The sequence below is a fragment of the Panthera tigris genome, chromosome A1 (genome assembly GCF_018350195.1).
Source record: "Panthera tigris isolate Pti1 chromosome A1, P.tigris_Pti1_mat1.1, whole genome shotgun sequence".
In the NCBI taxonomy this organism is placed as follows: Eukaryota; Metazoa; Chordata; class Mammalia; order Carnivora; family Felidae; genus Panthera; species Panthera tigris.
In genome coordinates this window covers 103,234,473-103,240,554 of record NC_056660.1, presented here as the reverse complement: position 1 = coordinate 103,240,554, position 6,082 = coordinate 103,234,473, and the positions used below count along the sequence as shown (strand labels likewise).

The 6,082-nt window shown below is 40.5% G+C and overlaps 1 long non-coding RNA gene across 1 annotated transcript in view; it reads left to right on the top strand.

Moving 5' to 3' along the window:
- Positions 1 to 2,600: 2,600 nt before the first annotated feature.
- LOC107180162 overlaps positions 2,601 to 6,082 on the top strand; it is a 364,692-nt gene continuing 361,210 nt past the window's right edge. Inside the window, exon 1 of the long non-coding RNA XR_006216483.1 lies at positions 2,601 to 2,745. This is a non-coding gene — a long non-coding RNA (uncharacterized LOC107180162). The remainder of the gene's footprint in view (positions 2,746 to 6,082) is intronic.

Here is a 6,082-nt window from a genome sequence, read left to right as displayed (position 1 = left end):
CGTGTTTTGTGAAAAGACTGAGGTGGTGGTATTTGTTTTCCTCCCCAGCTGGAATTTAAACTTCCCTAATGCACGACTCATTCATTCTGGATCATGTCGAACTGCACATGCTTGTTTACCACTTGACCTGCTACTTAGCGGGTAGGAAGTGAGAGCGCCCCCCTAATGCACATCGTCTGCATAGCAGGGAAACCTTTACCCGTTGCCAGCATTGGGAGAATGGAGTGTGTGTCACCTTGTGCATTCAGTGCTGGCTGCAGAAAGTTTGTTTTGCTTCATGCGATTAAACTGAATGTTTTGCTTGATCCACATGCAAAAATATATGCATTTATTCTAATATAATACATATACATATTCAAATGCACAGAATTTTTTTTCATACATATATAATGGAATTGAGTTTATGGCATTCCAAGACACAGATGAACAATGGTGGAAGACAGCCATTTTTTTTTTTTTTTTTTTTATGAAGAGTTGATGCATTTTTAAAGAAAAAAAAAATCAGGGAGCTGCTCTAACAAAGTCTGCAGCATTCACAGCGTGACAAACAAATTAGAAAACAGCAGATGCAGCACAAATTAAGATGTATTTAGCACAGCAGCCCATCAGATGTGTGAACGTCTTTTGTAACTCAGCTTTGCAAGGTTGATGTATTGCACTTTAGACAGCTGATAATGAACCCTCCTAGCAATTAGAAGTGGAAATACTGAAGAGTCAAAATTGTGTTGTTCCCAGTGGGCCAAAAAGGAAAAAAAAAAATCCATGTGAAACTTACTTCTTTATGTGCTTGCAAAACAAAGGGAATGTTTCAATTTATATACTGGTGTGTTTGAATTTCTCTTGCCTTTTAAAAATTCCTACTTCATTTTAATTACCATCCGATTCTAAAGTGTCATTAAATAAGTATGAATTCTGTTGCAGTTACACACGTTTTATGGCCAATACAATGTCTTTCCTTTATGGGATGCATTATTTAGTAATCTTACATTAAGACAATAACTTCAATCATTGTGCCTTCAAATGGCAATAAGCATGGTAATGGCTTTGCTGAGCTGCTTCCTGACTCTTTCTATCATTGTGTTTTCCCTTTAATATTAGAGCATTGTTTTTATTTCTATGCAGATAGTGCGTTTACCCCAGTTTCTGTTTTGTGGGAGTGGAAGCATATTTGCAGTAGGGAACAAAGCATCAAAGTCCATCTAATAGACCAAATTCTATCCTAATCTGGTACCAGGTCTAACAGTGTACTGTTAATGTTTGCTTTTTTTTTTTTAATCAATATTTTATTTAAGGAAGCATATCATTTCCTTTCAGGAGGAAGAGATGCTTGGTAGTCATTCTGTGGAGTTAGCAGTAGTCCCGCATTTTGTCAAGTATGGGTTTTGACAAATTTAACAAGCTTGAAAGGACTCACAGGAGAATAAGCCAAACCACATAAAGGTGGAAGAACAGAAACAAATAAGGAAAGGGAGCCTAATTGGTGTATTCTGCCTAGCAAAGAGAGATCTGACAGGTGATTTGAAAGCTGACCCACGTATGTGAAAAATCTTAGATGTTTGTGATGTTTGTAGTCTTAAAGAAATCAGCATCACAGACACCATTTCCTCTTGAGTGTGTTTCCTGCTGTTGCGTTGTCGCAATCTGTATCCTCAATCCCAGACCTCCAAAGAGAAACGTCCCACCTTCACCTCTCCTGAAAGTTTAGAGGAGCATGATGGTGAATGGAAACATCACAGTCATATTTGTCTAGTACAAATACAAATGTCCAAATGTATGTGCAGATTGGTCATGTTGTGAAGACTGAGAACAGAGTGTATTTCCCAAGGTGGCCGCCTTTCTGCGCTACCCAGAGAGGGGTCCAGATAGTACTGTCCTGGATTCCCATTGTGACTTAAAGGGAAACTTTCGATGCCCAGAGCCCTTGATGGCCTGCAGATGAAGGAGGAAGATGCGCTTCAACACTGAGCAGCAGAAACCCACTTGGGTGGCACCAATGTTGACTTCCAAACGGACAGTTCATATATATAAGTTAAAGTGAAGGCATCTATATCCTGTCTTCAGAAGACCTGGGAGGAGCTCATTTTGGTGACTTGTAGCATTGTTTCCATTGAAAATCCGGCTGAAGTCCGTATCACATCCTCCAGAAACACTGGTCATCGGGCTCTGCTAAAGTTTGCTGCTGCCACGAGAGCCATTTCTACTGCTAGCCGCTTCTCTCCAGAACCTTCAGGAGCCACGACTTTCTATGGTTACTGATCCCAGGGCTAACCACAAAGAGGTGCCTTCCATTAATACGCCTACCATTGTTCTGTGGAGCACAAACTCTCCTCTTTGCCGTATGGACGCCGCCATACCCTGCAGCAACAAGGGAGTTCATTCAGCACGTCGCCCGCGAGGTGGAGGGCGGGGGGGGAGGGGGAAGTTCCGCGCATGCGCGGCGCTGTTCCGGAAGCACGCAGAGACATCACACCTGATCTCTCTCTCTGTCTCTGTCTGGGGATTCTGAAGAGTTGGAGAAGGCAGAGCAGGTCACTGCTGCAAAGGCTGTGACGCGGGGGAGCTTCGGGGTGGATGGACTGCTTCAGCTCGTAAATTTACTGCTCTTCAATCCGAGGTGGCAGGCTGGTCTAAAGGCATGGGGTACCCACCCCCTGCACCTACTCAGCAGTTCCCTGCAGAAGACTGGAGCTCTCGGCCGCCACTGAGGACCGGACTGGAGCGCCCACTGCTCAGGCCACTGAATAGGTAATAGGAATGACTCCTGAGGCTGTTCTCCCATAGGCTCTTAACCAGACAGAACTCGCACCAGAGCGAGGATTCCAGATCATGTCACTGAGACGAGAGGTCGTGAACCAGCGGGGTGAAGCCTGGAACAGGCTTGTAGGTGTTTTATTTATGTATTTATATGTGTTATGTAGTTTTCCGTTAAAAAAAAAAATCAATACAGTTTTAAACCCAGGAGAGTTTCCTGTGAAGATTTGCATGCCAGTTTGAAAAATCAGCTGGCAGTGCGCTTGCATTTCTACGTGGTTTCATTTGGGGACCTGCTACCCTTGTTGGGCTGGCGCTATCCTGGTCTCCACGCTCTCCGCCGCCTCTTCCACTCAGCCCGAGCATTAGCTGCTGTTTATCATGCAGCCAATTGTTTGTTTGTTTTTTGAGATCCAAGAAAGTTTTCTTACTCACCTGACTTCCTTATTTACGTTACTGTCCAGCCCTTATAGGCAATATTTATGTTCATGGCCCCAACTGTTCATAGCCCCTTCATTAGTGAAATCCGAAGGATAAGCCAGGAGATGTATTTTTCAAACCTAAGCTCCTGTGTTTCTATTTTCTGTTTCTATTTATATAAGCAGAGGAGGGAAGAAGGGAGTAACTAGAATAAGGAGAGATTTAGGGTGGACATGAGAAAGAACTGCTTGAAAAAAATGTGAAAGAAACATTGTAATCTTTTTCCTGATAGAGATTTTGAACTCTCTTTATCCTTAACATAAAGAACGATAATCCCTTACATCTGTACAATGCCTTAGTGCTTTTTAAAGTGCTGTCATATAAAAGAACTTTTTTGAGCCCATTTTATGAGGTTATTTTTTTTTCTTTTTAAGAAAGGACATAGATGATAGGCAGTAGATAATCCATCTAAGATGAAGTCCATTGGAGTGTGGGGGGTAAATTAAGGGCCTTATTGTGGTTTCTTCTGGCTGTATAATTCTATTTTTCACCAAGGCTGTGACTTTTTTTTTTAAAGAGTAGTAAATACACTGCAAAGGAATGAAGCTGTTAGAACATGTTGGCTCCTTACAATGATGGTTTAACCCAGGTTCCCCTTATTATACTGATTTATGAGGCAGGTGGCATTAGGAATCACCAAGCTTATTACAACTATTTTCCTTTCAGTATTGTAAATCTAAAGCACACCCTGATATTTAGAAATAGGTGGAGAGACTGTAATTTCTGTTAAGTCAGACTTCACATAGATATCGTCCTGCGTGTTAGAAGTCATTTAGCAGATTTCTCTTTTTCCCTTTTCCATGTAAGGCAGGATTTGTGGGGAAACGAGGTTGGGATGAGTCTTCAAACCCAGAAGGGCAGTGTGGTTTCTGAGAAGGACACTGACCTCAGACTTTGGAAGCCTGGGTCCTGGGCTTGCTGTTTATCCTTTGTATGAACTTGGCTCATCTATGGAACTGCTCCTTCTCAACATTCTCGAAGACAGTGTTTTTACAACTTCCCGGAGGGGGAAGTGTTTGGTCACAGTTGCTAAGACCTCTTTCAGAGTCCGTATACGTGGATACTTGAACTTTGAGGAATTGGCTTCTATCAGACACAGGTGGTGGGTCCACTTAGATTTAGGGATAGTCTGGAAAGCAGCAATGAGCTAGTGTTTTTTGTGGCTTCCTTTTGCAGTTTGTATCTTCTTGTCCAGTAGAGCACTTATATCTAATTGTCGAAAGTTGTTTCATCACTCAGACCTCACACCTATGTCCTCTTGAACCAGTCTCCTCCAGATCCCAGCCTATCTGCTTCTTCCATCAAAACTGAGATGTCTTAAGCTGTGTGAGGTGTTACTCCCTAATGTGATACATGAGTTAACAAATAGCTGTTAACAGCAAACAGTGACTGACTTGCCCATTCTTTCCCAGTTGCCTTCTAATCAGAAACAACCACAATACACAGAGACATTATTATCGTTAATGATAGAATTATAAATACCAAATGGTTGATGAGGAAAAGTAATTGGGGACTGGGGTCAGCAGTCTTTCTAGTGATCATAATAAAGCTAACAAAGGAGGTGAAACTATAGCAGGGCCCGGTACACTCTAGTGTTAATGACATTCACGAATGACGTTCTTAGGCCTCACAGGTGCAGTTTTCTGGAATGGGTAATTTTAACAGGAAAACTCTAGGTTCCTTCTTTGATTGTGCGTGTGTAATACCACCACTAGAAAATTTTATCATTAGTAAAAGGTTCACCCTCTTCTGGAAAATTCATTGCTGGAGTTTTGAGGATAAAGCTGAGAAGGTATTCATTGCAGGATTGACTTTATAAAGGCAGAATGCAGTGTCCTGAACCCCACGACATTGTCAACGAGAAGAAAAGAAACCCAATGAAGACTGGAAAATCATTCTTACTGGACCCTGGGAAAGAATATGTAGCCTGCCGTGTGGTTTAGGAGTACATTTTTAGAGTAAATTTCTTTAAAATAAGCAAAATTTGCCCTATTAAAAGCTACTTATATTCTGAGCCTTATTTAACATTCAAACTACAGCATTTGACCTTCATTTTCATGCTGTGTTTATATTGGTAGTTAATAGCAGATACCATTTGATAAGCTAGTTTTAAAATTGGACAAGATTGCTAGCTGAAGTACTCTTAATGCCTTTGATGTGGAAGTGAGGAAGATTCTCTCTGGGCAAACAATGAATGTTTTTTTGGCCCCTTAAAAGGGAAAATCACAATTGTTTTGCTCTTGTTTTGTTTTTGTTTTAGGCGCCCACCCTCCCAACCTCCAATCTCCCATTACTTCTTTGGCTTATTTGTTTACTTGTATATAATGACCATAAAAGGAAACATAAAATACACCTGCACTTTATTTATGGAAAAAGACCCTCTGGACATGAAATCATTTCCAGATAAAGGGCAAATATTATTGTTTCTCTGGTCAAAAAATTATTTTCTTTTTCATGCTCTGTATTCTGTATTCATTCTGTATTTTTATCTTTGTGTCGAATGTGCGCTCTGTGACCTCTTAGCTAACACAGCCCTTTGATATGTATTGTATGATTATAAAAGTGCAATGCCAAATTGAATAGGCAAACTTATAACCAGACAGTGGGATTTATAGAGCAGATTTGCTCCTAACAATGCTGTAGCAAGCCTATCTTCTTCGAAATGTTGGGTTAATTAAACCTGGGGATTTAGAACTTTAGTGTTTTTGTATTATTATAATTTTTTTGTATTAATGTACTTTTACAACATATTATTTTCTTGCCTGTCTAAAGGTAGATCTTTTATGATAATTTCTAAAACATGTGCATATATTTTTAAAGTTCATAGCATTTTACATAAATTATTTTTTTT